This window comes from Podarcis melisellensis (genome assembly GCF_964234715.1).
Source record: "Podarcis melisellensis genome assembly, chromosome: 11".
In the NCBI taxonomy this organism is placed as follows: Eukaryota; Metazoa; Chordata; class Lepidosauria; order Squamata; family Lacertidae; genus Podarcis; species Podarcis melisellensis.
The window spans coordinates 54,937,692-54,955,501 of NC_138543.1; the positions used below are offsets into that span (position 1 = coordinate 54,937,692).

The 17,810-nt window shown below is 45.8% G+C and overlaps 1 protein-coding gene across 8 annotated transcripts in view; it reads right to left on the reverse strand.

Annotated features, from left to right (window-relative positions):
- The window catches only part of ARK2N (arkadia (RNF111) N-terminal like PKA signaling regulator 2N), a 58,210-nt gene extending 44,066 nt beyond the window's left edge, over positions 1-14,144 (reverse strand). For 3 of the 8 annotated variants that reach the window (XM_081929856.1, XM_081929851.1, XM_081929855.1), the window contains exon 1: positions 13,901-14,141. The gene's annotated coding sequence lies outside the window, so the exon portion shown is untranslated. Of the gene's footprint in view, positions 1-8,537; positions 8,607-13,897 lie in introns of those variants that run through there. The other 5 variants (XM_081929857.1, XM_081929858.1, XM_081929852.1 and 2 more) reach the window with 4 other exon arrangements.
- Between the last annotated feature and the right edge of the window lie 3,666 nt (positions 14,145-17,810).

Genomic DNA, 17,810 nt, shown 5'->3' on the forward strand with positions numbered 1-17,810 from the left:
ATATTACAAAACAACATTTCTATGGAGATCATAGTTTGATTATTGTTGCTGAGCTAGTATAATAAAATTGATAAGAGTGTCCTTGTCATGTTATTCTCAGACGATCAAATTAAGAAGCACACAAGCTTTCCAGTGACACATACCGGTAACTCTTATACAGATCTTAAAGGCAGCTAACCTTGACTTCAAGACAAAGCAGTCTGCACCATTTTTTCAATGTAATTTTTTTAAAAAAAGAAAATATTTCCTATTTAAAACAATACATTGGACTGAGCCAAAGTCACAGTATCTACAAAGCAACAAATGCAAATGACAATAGACAGAAACACATGGGGATTCACCGTACTTGACCACTTCCTCTCAAAAAGGAAAGCCATACTAATCTTTAGAAGACATGCCTTAAAACAAGTTACTGAATACAACAGATTGTCTAGAAGTTTTTGATTATAACGGTAGGCTGCAGTCTGTAACTGACGTAGGAAAATGTGTATTGTAAATTCACAATCTAAACCTTAAAGTTAGCATAGTGACTCTGTTTATGCTGGAACAGATATGAGAGGCATCATCTTATTTATTAATCCCAAAATAAATTGTATCTTGGATTGCTTCTAAGACAGACGATGTTTACAGTGTTATTGCTATCACATTTGTAGCAGAAGCTCACCGTCACCACTGAGAATAGTTCTATTAAAAATAGGGCTTCTGTAGTGGAACTCTTTAAAAAAAGCCATACTAATATAAATAATGTAGATAAACAGTGACATTAGCAAGTTTTTTTCTTACCTGGTTTCGTTAGTTCACTTTTGAAAGCACACTATAAATATACTTGGGGATGATATTTCATAGCAGTGATACCCACGGAGTCAAGCAACTCTAATTCTTAGTTTTATCTAAGCCCTAAAGAGCAATACTAAAGCTCTATCTTAAATTGAAGTGGGCAGAGGGGTTGCTGAAGTGGAGATGAATTTTTTTTTTAAAAAAAAACCAACTTCAACTATCTTTCCTTTCCAGGGCTGAACTCTTAAGCCAAATACAGTTACTCAAAGGGAAAGTCCCACTGAACTCTGTGACTTACAATTGCATAAGCATGCACAGGGTTGGGTTGCATGAGTGAAAAAGCATATTATTGATTAAGCTCTGTTAAGCCAGAGGTTTGGTGGTAACTGCAGGATTCCCAATCCTGTGTTTGCTGCTGATGTGCAAAGTGGAGGAAGGCATTCACAGGGGAGCTGACTTAGGGGGAAAGGGAGGGGGTTGCTTAACTGTTCATCTGCCAGCTGTTACCCCAGCTGCCACCCTTCATTTAGACATTTCAGGAAAGCACAGGAATCAGCACCAGTAAGAGTGAAAGCTGCCAATTCAGAAATGCCGCTGTACTGCAAATTTGTCCATTTTTTACCCAGACATTTAATGCACGTTTCCACTAATTTCTTCAACTTTATAGTTTTGCACAAAGACTTGTCACACTTGCTTTGTGGTTGTTGTTGTTTTTTTACTGTTTGCTATATTTAAAAAAACCCAAAACTGAAAGTTCATTAGCTCTTCCTACACCCAAATTTGTTACAAATCTATCTCACTTTTCTTTCAACTCAAGGTGGCACAGCTAGAATTTTCTTTATCTTCACAACCACTTGAGGTGTGCTTGGCTATGAGTTAGCCAATGGCTCCAGTGAAATTAATGACATAACAAACAACTGAAATAGGGTCTGGTATATCCAAATCAACCACTTTGCCTATTCCCCTACACTGAACACTACCCAAAAATAAGGGAAGAAATCCTAAACGCTGTCATTTATTTTTGCAATTACGCTTAAATAATTAGAGGTGGCAGTCAGCTAGGTTTGACTCAGAGTAGCCCTGAAGGGAGTGGGCAGGGGGGGTGCATTGACAGTTGGAAGGCAACGCCCGGAGAGCAGGAGGAGAAATGCATCTGGAGCAAATAAGATATGCTGGTTTGACTGATAAGCGAAAGGAGTGCACTGCCAAAATGCTCTGGCAACACCCAATGAGGCCATAAGGCAAAGGGGGGAATATGATATGATACGTTACTGGTGGTGGGGTGGTTGGGAGGTGCTGCTAGGGTATAAAAACTGCTTGCTTACGTGTTTTAGGGGCCCCCAGCCTTTGGAAATAATTCCGCTGGTGGTCTCTGCGCAGATCACAATAAACTTTTTCTCCGACGGAACTGAATCCCTGGTGCTTCTTTGTCACCTCTGCGTCCTGGGTAAGTGGGCAAATGGATCCCAAGTAATTAAGGCTTCAGATTTGGGGGCTCGTCCGGGATTTGCCCAAACCCATTGGACCGGAGGCCAGGCTCGACCGCGGTGAACAGCTTGGGCTGGTGCTCGCAGCTCCAAGCGCGCACCCTGCCAGTTTGTAGGGGGAGCTAGCCACACCGTCCCAAAGTGGAGACACCCGGTCGAGGGAGAAAAACGACGGCCGAGGAAAGGGACCCACAACGGGAGAAAGGTGAGCTCTAAGGGAAAGGGGCTAGAGGCTTGATCAACCTCACCTGGCCGTGGCAGTAAAAGTGCCGCCAGGAGGGTAGGAGGGGAGGACAGAGGGGAGCCTGTGTTGTGTGTGGTGTGAAAGGATGAATGTATATGTGAGGCCGGGGCTTAGCGTCCCCTTGGCCAAGCGTGTGTAGGATTGTGAGTTTCTTGGCAGCGCGAGCTCGCCAAGCCACAGTCTGTAGCAAAACCGGTGTGTTTGAAGAGAAGTCCCGTATAGGAGCAGAGTATTTTGTTAGACATGGGATCTGGAGGCAGTAAATGTACCCCTTTGCAGTGTTTACTGGATAACTGGAGAACAGCTACAAAACATGACTATTGGGGTTTTAAGTTGCAGAAAGAGAGACTTAGAACTTTATGTGAAGTACTGGCTGGCCATCAGAGGGCACTCTCGACCTGCAGTTAATAGACCCCCTGTGGCAAAATATAGTTAATGTTCACCCGGACCAGATTCCTTATATTTCCACCTGGAAAACTAATGTGGGAAAAAATCCCTCGTGGCTGGAATCCTGCCGCAGTAGAATAGACCAGGGCGCCCGCCTGTGTGCGGTCAGAACGAAGCCAAAACCCCAGGTCTTACAGGACCTGGAAGAAGAAGGTGTATTGAGACCTCCTCCCCCATATGCCCCACCAACGGCAGTGCCAGGGGAGGCCAAAGATGATGAATCAGATGAGGAAAAGGGAGAGGATGAGGAGTTTAGACAGACTATTGGAAAGTTGACAAAGGGTGGAAAGAGGTGGACTGAAGAACAAAGGAAAAGAGTTAGAGATTTTGTAAATGACTTTAAGGAAGAAATAGACGTTAGTGGGCACTTAGTGAGTGCCGCAGAGTGTAAAAGGGAGCAATGGAAGAAGAAACAGAGACATTGGGAACAGGCTTGGGATAGAGCTGCCCTGCATAAGGCAGCCAAGAAACAAAAGGAGAGAGCAGAGAAGATAGCCCCCCTGCGCCGGGTTTATGACCCACCGGGACCCCCAGGGGTGAACGGGGCGCCAGCGCCACGAACATATACGGTCCAACATGTGCCTTTCTCAAGTGCAGATGTATGTAATTGGCGCAATCAGAACCCCTTTTTTTTTTTTTAGGAGAACCCAGCGAAAATTATAAAATTGTTTGAATGTATTGACTGGGATAAGGCGGGCCTCCCGGAAGCCTACTAATTTAATAATAATAATAATAAAAAATTTTATTTGTATCCCGCCCTCCCCAGCCGAAGCCGGGCTCAGGGCGGCTAACAACAATCAAAACAATCAAACAATCAGATAATTGCACATTCTAAAAATAAATAAATAAAAAATTCCTTCCAGTAGCACCTTTTTTTTTGTTTTGACTATGGCAGACCAACACGGCTACCTATCTGTAACTATTCTAAAAATATTTCATTATAAAAATCAATTGAAATCAAATTAATGGCAACTGATTAAGCAAGATTCTGTGCAGGTTGCCAGAGGAGGGAGTCAGGCTGTGCCCTGACCAAAGGCCTGGTGGAACAACTCTGTCTTGCAGGCCCTGCGGAAAGATGTCAGGTCCCGCAGGGCCCTAGTCTCTTGTGACAGAGCGTTCCACCAGATTGGAGCCGCAGCCGAGAAGGCCCTGGCTATAGTTGAGGCCAGCCTAACCTCTCTGAGGCCTGGGACCTTGAGGATGTTATTATTTGCAGACCGTAGGTGATGAGAGTTAGGGAAGTGATTCAGAATCATGAAAGCCACCAAGGACTTGTTAAACCACCTGGCTGAGGCTGGATACCGGGTATCCAAGAAGAAGGCGCAGATATGTCAACCAACTGTAAAATACCTTGGTTTTGACATCTCTCACCAACAGCGAACTCTAAGGGAGGAAAGAAAACAGGCTATTATCCAAATACCAGAGCCAAAAAACCGCAGGGAGCTCCGTGGTTTTCTGGGATCCGCAGGGTTCTGTAGGATATGGATACCTAACTACAGCAGCATTGCTCGGCCCCTGCATGAGTCAACTAGGGGAACAGAGAAGGATCCTTTTATACGGGGCAGGGAACAGCAGCAGGCTTTTCAGGATCTCAAAGTGGTATTACAACAAGCCCCAGCGCTTGGCATCCCAAACCCCGAGAAGCCTTTTACCCTGTTCATAGATGAAGACCAGGGGGTAGCCAAGGGAGTTTTATGCCAGAAACTGGGAAATTGGCAGCAACCCGTTGCATACTTGTCAGAGAGGCTAACCTCAACAGAACAAGGGTTGCCCCCCCTGTATGAGAGCGGTTGTGGCAGTGGCCACCCTACTCACAAAGGCAGATAAATTCACGTTCGGACAAGACACCACTTGTGTGACTCCACACGCAGTCCCAGCCTTACTTGACATGAAAGGCACCTATTTCCTATCACAAGCAAAAATGAGGAAGTGCCAGATGCTGTTATTACATCCACGCCTGAAGTTTCAGGTTACCACAGCCCTTAACCCAGCTACCTTATTACCGGTAGGAGAAGGTGAGGGACCGACCCATGATTGTGTAGAGGTCATGGATGAAGTGTATTCCAGCAGGCCTGACCTTAAGGATGAGGCAAACCCACATTGGCCTTCATGGTTTGTGGATTGTGGATGGAGCAGCTTTGTTGAGGCTGGACAGCGAAAGGCAGGATATGCAGTGGTAGCCCTTGAAAACAATGTGGTTGAGGCCAGTTCACTCCCACTGGGAACCTCAGCCCAACTGGCTGAAATAACGGCACTTACCAGGGCCCTGTGTCTAGCAAAAGGGGAAAAGATCAATATTTATACTGACTCAAAGTACGCTTTCCTCACCCTGCATGCCCACGGGGCACTGTGGAAGGAAAGAGGTCTGCTCACCTCCAGAGGGGGTCAAGTGGCGCACCCTCAGGCGCTCTTAGACCTTCTGGACGCTGTCTGGGAACCTGAAGCAGTGGCAGAGATACACTGTTATGGACACAAAACTGGACCTAGTGAAGAGGCCAGGGGAAACCGCCTGGCTGACCGGGTAGCAAAGGAAGCAGCCCGGGGTTCATCCCCAACACCTTTCATTGGGGCCCTGGTACCAGAAGAAATTCTGGATAGCACCTTGAAACCAAGGTACTCTGCCCATGAGGTGGCTACTGCAGATGCTGAGGATATGGATCCCAGGATCATTGTCCCGGCAAGTAATTCAGCGGTACCATGAGTCCACCCATGTGGGACCTGATGACATGACCAAGCAGCTGGAAAAGTGTTTTTATGTGGCCAACCTTTACCAACTGGCTGCCCAAGCTTCCAGGAAATGCATGTTGTGCCAAAGGAACAACCCTAGAACTGGACACTTGGCTCCACCAGGAGTTCAGCACAGTGGGACGGCACCCATGGAGGACCTTGTTGTGGACTTTACTGAATTACCTCGATGTGGATTGTATCATTATTTGCTTGTGGCAGTATGTACGTACACAGGCGCCCAGCGGACGACCGCTCTGCTGGTATCACTCCGGACCTCTAGGCACGGCTGGAGAAGTGGATGGGAGGAGCGCCCGCCGGCAGCGCTCCCAACGTACCTGCAGTTCGAGTAACACCACCTGATAATGTTTTAAATTCCGAAAGAACTCTAGTGTGTATTATTTGGTGTGAGGAAGAGCCCGTGGGTATTTTGACACCAAGTGCCACCTACTCTTGTGGGTGTGTGGTAATCTACCAACCTTGGGCTCCTTCCCCGTGGGGCTTGTGTTTGCCCTCCACCCACCAAGGATATAGTCACCCCGCAGGACTAGAAGGGTTCTATTTGCATACTATAGGTTTTGATCCTTGGAGGTTTCCACGACCCCTTTTATCCTGATCGCCCTGAACGCCCAGGCAGGCCAAATCCTTCCCCAGACCCTTATCATGATTAAGGAATGGTGGGAGGAACCTTGGAACCATCGGGCATGGTGGATAGGGGTGACATGTACTGCCTTGATTATATGGATGCTGTTATATTTCTGTTGGCACGAACGCCATAGGTTTTCTGGAAGGAAGCGATCCCCCTCCATCCCCTTGATGATCCTTCTCCTATTTATGGTGGGAGAATCCACTCCCAAGGCCAAATGCTTCCAGGCCTTAAATCGTAATAGCATTTTCCCCACACATGAAATGAGAAGACAGGGGGCTCAGAGTCTCTATAACAAGTGGCTTCAATTGGCAGAAAAAGTAGCCCATGTTCCTGTACAAACTTGGGAAGGAAGGATGGGATATGTCCTACTAGACAATTTCCTCCCAACAGGGTGGCTCCGGGGGCTCTTTGCTATGCTTATGGGACCTTTGCTAATTTTGCTTTTGCTCTGCTTCTGTATTCCCTGCTTTTGCAACAGATGATGCAAAAAAAATGATGTCCCGAATGATGGGACCCCGTGTGATTGCCCTCATGCGAGAGTATAGGCCTATCCCTGCGAACGAACCTATGGGTTAGGTTGTTCAGAAGAAGAGGAGGGAAATGAAGGGAGTGGGCAGGGGGGGTGCATTGACAGTTGGAAGGCAACGCCCGGAGAGCAGGAGGAGAAATGCATCTGGAGCAAATAAGATATGCAGGTTTGACTGATAAGCGAAAGGAGTGCACTGCCAAAATGCTCTGGCAACACCCAATGAGGCCATAAGGCAAAGGGGGGAATATGATATGATACGTTACTGGTGGTGGGGTGGTTGGGAGGTGCTGCTAGGGTATAAAAACTGCTTGCTTACGTGTTTTAGGGGCCCCCAGCCTTTGGAAATAATTCCGCTGGTGGTCTCTGCGCAGATCACAATAAACTTTTTCTCCGAAGGAACTGAATCCCTGGTGCTTCTTTGTCACCTCTGCGTCCTGGGTAAGCGGGCAAATGGATCCCAAGTAATTAAGGCTTCAGCCCATGATTAAACTAGGGCCATGAAATTCAACAGGTCTGTTCTGAGTAAAGCTTAGTTGAATACCTTCCTAAATGTGGACCCTTTAAACAGAAAATTGAGTGCTATATGCCAGTCTATGAAATACATGTTTATAAGTCAAAAAAGTGGTTTCCAACCAGTGTGCCGTGGCACCCTGAGGTGCCTTGAGTGATGGTCAGGGGTGCTATGGGCAACACTGGCCTCTGTCCCTCTTTCCTTCCCTCCTTTGATGCCCTCTCATGTCTCTGCCTCCGAAAGGCTTGCACAGCTGTTTGTTCCAGCAGCCCTGGCTACAAGCTGTCCAGACAAACAGTGGCTCTGGGGCTAGCCAGGGGGTGCTTCCCAGGCCCCTGTGGGACAGTGGGAGGCACCTCTCTTTGGGGCAGGGGAGGCAGCTCAGAGACCGGGGCGGCGGCAGTAGCTGCCCAAAGCACTCCCAAGGACAGGAGAGAAGGGTGAAGGCACACTCCACAAGGGAGAGTGTTCGAAAAAGGTGAGAGGCTACCAGCTCTGCAGGCAAGGGGTGACATAACTGGGCTCCTGAGCCCCACAGGGGTGCCGCAAAAAGAATGTAGTTGGTCAAGGGAGCCGTGGACCCAAAAAGGTTGAAAACCTCTGATCTAAAGTAATAAAAACTACATTACAAGGGCAATTGGGGACTTCTGAATAGCGTAACTAGGTGAATAGGTAAGTATACCAATTATCCCATTTTTACTTCTCCTCTATGTCCTTTTCACACTTCATCCCATCCTCCAAAAAGCACATGCACACACACTACTAGGAAATTAGCACCATTAACAAGAGCTGATAAAATTACAGTTGAAGTCGCCAAGTAATAAAAATCCACTCTGGATCAGTTTCTCTTTTCGGTACACAACTTCCTCATATCATTGTCCACAGATAAACAACATATCGCAAGCAAGTCAGTTATATTGCTCAAAACAGCTAAGACCTTTTACCATATACTTGGTCTCTCTGCTTCAAAAGTTCACATTCTACAAGCAGCTATGAGAAATAGCAACTAAGGCATATATTTGCAAAGAAAAATGGGCATTTGGAAGGAAATTGCCTTTACATGTTTATTCTCTTTTAAAAAAAGCAAAATGAAACACTACAAAAGGAGGAAGGGACTGAGGTGTAATTGCATTTCCTCAGATGCCACTTTTAGCATTTCAGTTAACTACTTTCGCAGTGATGGTTAAAGGTACACCTATTCTGTTCCTCTCTTTTATTTCACTAGCCAGCGTGGGATGAGGCGTCCCATAATTAGAACCTGAAGAGACAGAGGTTTAAATAATTCAAAGACGAAAATTGTCAGGTTTCAAAACCATTTAAGAAGCATTATTTGCAATGCTTACATTCTCTAAGACAGCAAAAAGCTTCATTTTCTCTTTACCTTTAATATATTTTTCAATTTTATTGGCTAGAGTAAACATGTACTTTGAAACATTTCCGTAAGTGCTTCCAACACAGTACAGGCGCTTTGCAGATCATGTTATCCAACATCCATCACCACCGATCTTGGTAAAATATTAAAACATAGTTATCATAATCAATGATACAGATCTAATTTTGCAGCTATGTTTAACACATTTGAGCAGCCTTCTATATTTCAGTGTTAATTCTTTGATCTTTATACCTAGCCAAACACAGACACTAATTAACTCCTCCAGCTATAGAACATGAGAGTATTCCTCAAGTTTATTGCTCAGCCATTCTTGAATATTGTATATCAGTTGGGAACTCCCCCCTTGAGACAGAAATATATTTCTGCTGCTTTTAGGAAAGACTAAAGTACATAGGAAAGAACCCCACAATTAGAACAAGATATATTTGTCCTTTATGCCGCTTATTTTATTCAGAGCCTGTCATCAACAGCAGATGAACTCAAAATGTCCTCACAAGCTGGATCCCCCAGAGTTGCAATACTTCAGAAAGGTTTCGTGCTATTCCTTTCAATTTTTTAGAAGGCAGAAACAATAAAACCACAAATGAACAATAAATGCTGTCCTTGTAACAAGAAGCTAGGAAGGATCTACAGCAGGCATCCCCAAACTCAGCCCTCCAGATGTTTTTGGGACTACAACTCCCATCATCCTAGTTAACAGGACCAGTGGTCAGGGATGATGGGAATTGTAGTCCCAAAACATCTGGAGGTCCGAGTTTGGGGGTGCCTGATCTACAGTCTGCTTGAGGGCTCCAATACAGTAAGTCAGTCATAGGGCAAGTGGCAAAGTTTTTGAATGTGGCTATCCATATTAGACCACTTATGACCACACACACAAACTGCTAGCATTATAATTCTGGGTTTTTAGTTGCATTCAACTGCACCTTTGTTTGTTATTTATTGTCAATTGTTAGTTGTTATAAAACATTTAAATGGTCAGATGGCTGCAAATAAAGAGATGATATTGATAATGAGTTGTAGTTCAGCAACATCTGCAGGGCAGCAGATTACTACTACCCCTTCTCTACAGCATTTGCAAATTAACAACATTCACACCTACATATGTGTTTTTTAAAAAGCAACAGCAATACTTTTGAGAAAATGAACCAGTACCATTCAAGCAGTAGGGGATAGTAGAAATAGCACTATCAGAAAACATTTCATACTAACTGTTGCTGTAGTCCTACCCACATAGGGGAAAGTGACAGCTTAGGGACTGTCAATCCAACAGAAAGAGAAAATATGTATAAATGAAACATGAAGGCTCTTCATTTGCGTTTGGGATTCTAACCCACATTCTGTAGTCACTGATCAGAATATAAAGCACTGCGCATGGTGTCCCACTCATACAGAAGAGATAGTTCAGGCTTCCTTCCCACAACAGCTCCTCACATTCTCCAAAAAATCGCTCCTGAAAGTCAAGCAAAGCTCTTGGTTTTGGGAAGAAGGCATGAGGACTCTGACAGGAGTCAGAGCTCCTGCCTCCTTCTCAAAGCCTGGTTAGCAATTTCTCAGCTTTGGGAAGGAGGTGAGAGGGCAGAGCCCTCACACCTCCTTCCCAAAGCCCAACACCTCACTTAGCCAGCTTTTGGAAGGCAGCACAAGAAGGGGGGGTTATCAAATTTTGGCCTCCCTTCTCCTCCCCCTTGCAACAGGGCAGTGTGTGGCCCGCAAGTCCTATATTGAAATACTCTTGCGGTCCACTTGGTGTGAAAAGTTGGACCGCCCCGCTCTAGACAACTCTTAATGCAAAAAATGGGTCTCTGGCTGGAAAGGAAAATCAGTATACATTTCCATGTTATTTTGAGAACCCATGCTGGAGAAACACCACAGAAACCTAACTACACTTCCATTCAATCAACTGTAGCCAGAAACAAAACAAAAGGTTTACCAGTAAGTAAATTAGGTTCCAATTGTAAAGGTAAAGGGGCAGTTACTGGGGCTGATGACTCTGGGGTTGCGGCGCTCATCTCGCTTTACTGGCTTCCGGGTCATGTGGCCAGCATGACTAAGCCGCTTCTGGCGAACCAGAGCAGTGCACAAAAACGCCATTTACCTTCCCGCTGGAGCGGTACCTATTTATCTACTTGCACTTTGACGTGCTTTCGAACTGCTAGGTTGGCAGGAGCAGGGACAGAGCAACGGGAGCTCACCCCATCCCGGGGATTCAAACCGCTGACTTTCTGATCCGCAAGTCCTAGGCTTAGTGGTTTAGACCACAGCACCACCAGCATGCCTTATGTTCCAATTGTAGTTACACATTTAAACAACCATTTAACATGTGTTATTAACAATGTTTGTTAACAAACTTGTAACTAAGCTCAATGGGCTCAAAGAATACTGAGAAACGGCATATGAATTCAACAGCTATTTTTTAAAAAAGAAAAACTTATTAACCAAGTGAACAGATTCTTATACTCCTTAATTCAGCTCCTAAAAGAAAACTGCCATTGTTGAAGTATGCACATTTTGCCCCTTTAATATGGAATGTTACACTTTGTGAATGAAAAGCAGGAAATGTTAGAATGCTATCTAAATTCTGAACTAATTTAAAATTAAGTATATAAGCTAAGTATATAAAAATAATAATCAAACCAAGGTAACATTTGGGTTTCCACAATTATTGCAAGAAAAGCCCATCCACACTCTCTTCCTGCTGTCCTGTTACATCAGAGCTCTCACCAATGTTAAAAAACCCATAATGTCCATGGACATCCGGCTTGTTGTCACTTGCAAAATAGTAAACTCTTATTTGAATTTGTGTACATTCTACAAACAGAAGCGTGTACTGGTCCTCTGGCTATTGCGAGAAGAACATTTGCTTTGAATGATTTGTTGATGCTGATTTAAGGGTTCATCAAGAACATCATACATTTTGCTCTAAGCATAAAAAATGATGTCCTCCAACATTATAAATTCTTCTGATTAAGTGACCTACAGCAGTCACTATTATTACTCAACAGCCCACAGGGCTTGTAAAAATAGTTGCTAAATCTACAAATTAAACTTCCTAGAGCAATGTGTCAGGTCACAGAAATTCAAAGCAGCTATATTTATCATTTACTGTCATTAACCCAGCTGAAAGGAATTCTTTACTTGAAGCCAGACAGTTGTATTTCAGTTACACCTCTGGCTTGTTTCCACCTTTGCTAACAGTGGCAGATAAAATATTCAAAGGAATGGGGAGAGGGAGGGAGAGAAGAGGGCAAGGGGAAAAGGTTTAACACCTAATATCTTTGCAGCCTTATAAAGGGATAGGAGGTCAGTACAGATCAGATCACCATGCCGCAAAGGAAATAATAACTAACAACCAATCTGGAATAATTTTCAATTGAAAAAGGTGGATTAGGATGGATGAACAAGAATGTCCTGGCCTGCATGTCACTTAAAACCAGAGTTTAAAATATACAACGGTTTACGGTGAACAAGCAGCAAGCTAATGCCTGCTGCTCCGAAGATCACACTTGACTGCTCCCCAGTTCTTTCCTTCAGTGTGCCAGGGAGGAAACAAAGCAGAAGCAGGCTTCACATCATGTGCGAGCCCATACTCATAGTTTGCTTTCTCCAAACCAACCACCATTTGTTTGCCTTGCCACTCATTGTTTGACTGGAGAACTTGTACCATGAAAAGAACTTGTACCACAAAGTGCCTGTAATTTCAATAGCAAATACCAGCAGGTTGGCCATTCATCTTATTCACAGTATAAATTAAACTATGGTTTACAGTGTCGTACAAACCTGGCCAATACATCTGCATTTGAACATGCCCCAAAGGAGACCCATAGAGTGTCTAAGCAAACTCTATCTCCCTTGCCACTACATACACATATCACGGCAATCTTGTTTCTGGAGAAAAGTGCACTCTAGTACATTAAGCTCCATTAGTGAATAGAAAAGGAGGCATCCCTGCTTCTCTCCAAAATGAAAGAAAGATTACAAAGTTACCCACATAGAAGGAGGCTCATGGTTTTCATTTACCACAGGAGTGAGGGTTCTGTGGCCCTCCAGGTATTGTTCGACTACAGCTCTTATCACCCTCGACCACTGGCCATACTAACTGGATCTGATGGGAGTTGAAGTCACAAAATTCAGAGGCCCAGGTTCCCCATCTATCCTTCACACCCCTCTGATCTCTCACAGCTACTCTATTAGGCCTTCTCTTTCCACCAAGAACAACAACTTTATCATACACATTAAATGCATATACTAACAGATCCCATTGGAAGCAAAGGAATAAACTTCGGAGAAGATGTCCCTTAGGCACAGACTTAAGTTGGGGAAGCAGTGAGAGGCAGCCAGTGTGTCCATGGTGGTAAGCAAAAAAGGAGCAGGTGAGTAGAATGTGCTACAGGTGAGAAAACCATCACCCCATAGAAGCACTGACTCAAGGAAAAGCCACCCATCCCCTTCTTTCTTAAGTTTCCACGAAAACACAAAAGAGGGGAGATGAGGCTATTTCCTCGACATTTCAAGGTTAGGCATGGAGCGGATGAGAAGCAGCAGAGTCATGGCTAGTTAATTCTACATCTGGTGCAGTCCTCCCCCCTCAACCCCCCCCCCCAAAAAAACCCTGGCCCTAACACTCCCTTCCCCACCCCCACATTTCTCAACCTTGTGCAGAATTACAGGGCCATGCCAACCAGCTCCTCTTAAGGAAACCTGACAGGGCAGGGGGGGTGTCTCTGCCTCCTGACCCCCTTGGCCCGCACGAACGCCCCCCCCCCAAAAAAAACAGCTATACGCCGGGGAGAAGCGCTGGTTGAGGTGGTGAGGGGGGCAAAGGGACCACCAAGGAACGAATCGTGTGCGGGTGGAGGGGGAGGGTTTGAAAGAGGGCAGCCCTCCTCTCCACCTGCCCCCTCTCTTTAAACCTCAAGATTTGAGGCGGCGGGGGGGGGGGTTGGATGAAGCGTTGCCAGGCGACGAGGCGAAAACGGAGGCCGACCAAGGTCGAGAGCCTCAAAACTTGCCGCCGTGCGCGCTATTGAACCCACCCACCCCCAAGCCTTCCGAGGGGGCGGCTAGCGGGGGTCCCCCCACCCCGACTGTGGGGCCTGGATTCTCAAGGAAGGCCGCTTGGAAAAGGGGGTCACTCACCACCAGGGCCGCCGCCGCCGCCGAGGCTCCTCCCGGCCTCAGGCCCCGCGGAAGGGAGCAGCTCGAGCATGAGGGGCCGGGTGTCCTCCCTCCGTCACCACCGGCTCGCCCTCGCCCTCTCCTCCTCCTCGGCCCAGCGGGGAGGGAGCGGAAATGTCACCGCAGGGAGGGAAGGAGAGAGGCCGCTGGGCTCGCCTCGGCTCCGGCTCCCTTCGGCGTCACTTCCGGCGGCGGCGGCCGCGACGGAGGGGGAAAGGCGAAGAGGGAGGAGGCGGGGAAGAGCGGCTGACGCAAGGGCGCGCGCGCCGCGGCAGCGCCGCCTAGCGGCTCCCGGGGGCGCGCGGGCGCGGGCGCGCATTGGGCGGGAAAGCGGAGCCCGTCGCGCGCCTCCAACGGGTTTCCCTCAGGGAGGGCGAAATTGGCGCGCTTTTCCCAACGGCCGCTGACAGGAGTGAAAAGGTTCATTGCTAATCGCAACACAAATGAAATGAAATAAGATAACACACGTTACAAAAGCACACCAAGCATTAATCACAAGATTCTGCAAATGGAAAAAAATATTGCATGTATCCATACCCACATATATGATTTCATTATGACTGGGTTATTTATTTATCATTATAACAAGTAAATAATGCAATAAATTTGCACGTAATGTTATATATGTTATTAAATTTAGCAGCCACTTTTCTCCTTGACGCAGCAACGCAAAATGACCTGCAAAGAAACAAACAGGCAAACCAAACAAACCCCATATATGAAGACCCAGAAATGTGTGTGCTCGTGTGTCTATACGTATGTTTATATTCATATACACATTCTTCTTTTATTAGATTTATATACTGCCCTTCCTCCAAAGGTCACAAGGTTGACAACACAAAAAATGCCAAAATAAAAACACAAAAAATACATACTATTTAGAGCAGGCTTCCTCAACCTTGGCCCTCCAGATGTTTTTTGGCCTACAACTCCCATGATCCCTAGCTAGCAGGACCAGTGGTCAGGGATGATGGGAATTGTAGTCTCAAAAAGCACCTGGAGGGGCAAGGTTGAAGAAGCCTGATTTAGAGCATCAGGTACCAGGAAGGTTCCTGGAGCATTTTACAATCAATTAACCTAAGATAGTACCTACAATCAGGCATACATGCACACATGCACTTATGTGTGTGTTTATCTATGACCTTTTCAGCTTGAATGTACTGTTTTTGTTTACTTTGCTAAGCATTTTCGGGTTTTTGTATTGCAAAATGCCCAGTGATCCTTGGATGAAAGGACGTATAGAAATTTAATAAATAATAGTAATACGAATAAAATTATATATGTGTGTGTGAGTTGTGGAAGTGCCTCACTTCTGAATTTTGGCATCACTTTGGATCCACTTTGGATCAGGCCAAAGGGCGCCCAGGTAGCCCAGCCTCCTGTCCTCATGGTGGCCGACCAGATACCCCAGAAAGGAAAGACGTAATCAGGATTCGAACACAGGAGTCGCTCTCCCTTCCGGCGTTTTCCAGAAACTGCTGCCTCCAACCGTGAAGAGCACAGCCTCCTTGATGGCTAGTTGCCATCAACAGCCTCGCTCTCCTCCATAAATGGGTCTAATCCACTTTTAAAGCCATCCCCGTGACCCATCACTGCTCTCCTGTTCCATAATTTCTGTGCTGCGTAGTTTTCGTCTGCCCCGAACTTCCCTAGGATGCTTGTGAGTTCCAGTGTCTTGAGACAGGGAGAAATAACTTCTCTCCATCCATGCCAGGTGGAGTTTTATAGAACTTCTATCACGTCACCTCTTTCTCGCCTATCCTCTAAATTAAGAAAGTCCTAAAAGCTGCAACCATTCCTCAGAAGGGAGCCACCCCATCCAATTTCAGCTGCCCTGTTCTGAACCTTTCCAAACCCTAAAATATCCCTTTTGAGGGCAATGCGACCAGAACTGCGCACAGTAGCCCACCATAAATTCCTATTATGGTGGCATTATGACAGCTGCCAGTTTGGTTTTCAATTCCTCTCCTGGCGATCCCTAGCATTTAATTTGACTTTTCCCACAGCTATTGCGCACTAAAGGATACAGGAGCACCTCAAGAAACACACAGCTGGAGAATGACGCCTTTTATACTCCCTCCTGGCCGGAAGGAGCCTATGGCCTGCCTAGCTGGGCTGTCTCAGCTCAGGATTTGAAGGCGATTGGCTGAGGCTGCTACCTGCAGCTCCGTGGCTCACCACGTGAGGGAGCTGTATACAAAACTAGCAACTTCTGGCAGCCTGTGTGCCAAAAATGGAGTGCTGCCATTTAAATTTCCCGCAATACTTTGGAGCAACTCAATTATCAGATTTTGTTGTTGTTGTTGTTTAGTCGTGTCCGACTCTTTGTGACCCCATGGACCAGAGCACGCCAGGCACTCCTGTCTTCCACTGCCTCCAGCAGTTTGGTCAAACTCATGCTGGTAGCTTCGAGAACACTGTCCAACCATCTCGTCCTCTGTCGTCCCCTTCTCCTTGTGCCCTCCATCTTTCCCAACATCAGGGTCTTTTCCAGGGAGTCTTCTCTTCTCATGAGGTGGCCAAAGTCTTGGAGCCTCAGCTTCACGATCTGTCCTTCCAGTGAGCACTCAGGGCTGATTTCCTTCCGAATGGATAGGTTTGATATTCTTGCAGTCCATGGGATTCTCAAGAGTCTCCTCCAGCACCATAATTCAAAAGCATCAATTATTCGGCAATCAGCCTTCTTTATGGTCCAGCTCTCACTTCCATACATCACTCCTGGGAAAACCATAGCTTTAACTATACAGACCTTTTTTGGCAAGGTAATGTCTCTGCTTTTTAAGCTGCTGTCTAGGTTTGTCATTTCTTTTCTCCCAAGAAGCAGGCGTCTTTTAGTTTCGTGACTGCTGTCACCATCTGCAGTGATCATGGAGCCCAAGAAATTAAAATCTCTCACTGCCTCCATTTCTTCCCCTTCTGTTCGCCAGGAGGTGATGGGACCAGTGGCCATGATCTTAGTTTTTGTGATGTTGAGCTTCAGGCCACATTTTGCGCTCTCCTCTTTCACCCTCATTAAAAGGTTCTTTAATTCCTCCTCACTTTCTGCCATCAAGATTGTGTCATCTCCATATCTCTGGGACAAAATGGTAAATTTAAAGTCATGACTTGTAGCCCACCTGGCACAGAAGACCCCAGGCAGACTTCAGCTCCTGTCAGCTTGATCCCCATCAGTACCCCAAAGATGGTTGGGTGCTAGTATTGGGCCCAACTAGCATTTACTGGGAGTAGGCGGGAGTGGGCAAGAGAGAAATGGAGCTGGTTGTTTCTAGGTGCCATTTTTAGTTAAAGTTCTAAAGTTTTTATTTTTTTAATATTTTATTAAGTTTCCATTTTATAATATATAGACCTAACAGAAGCAGAAGACATCAAGATGAGGTGGCAAGAATACACACAGGAATTATACCAGAAAGATATGGATGTCTCGTACACCCCAGGTAGTGTGGTTGTAAACCTTGAGCCAGACATCCTGGAGAGTGAAGTCAAATGGGCCTTAGAAAGCACTGCCAGTGGAAGTGATGATATTCCTGCTTATTTAACTTATATGCAGAATTCATCATGCGAAAGGCTGGGCTGGATGAATCCCAAGCCGGTATTAAGATTGCCAGAAGAAATATCAACAACCTCAGATATGCAGAAGACCGTGATCACTGCAAATGACAAACCTAGACAGTAGTGAATATATAGATATATCCTCATTACTCACATTGCTTTTTGCTCATATGAGCTGATCGACTCACCCCCCCCCCCCGATTCATGGTTACCTTAATTCTTTACTATATCATCACATTTGTACTTTTTCCTAATCACTTTTCCCATTACCATTGTCATATTATTTAAATAAAATGTAAAAAGGTAGAATCATCAACATTACAAG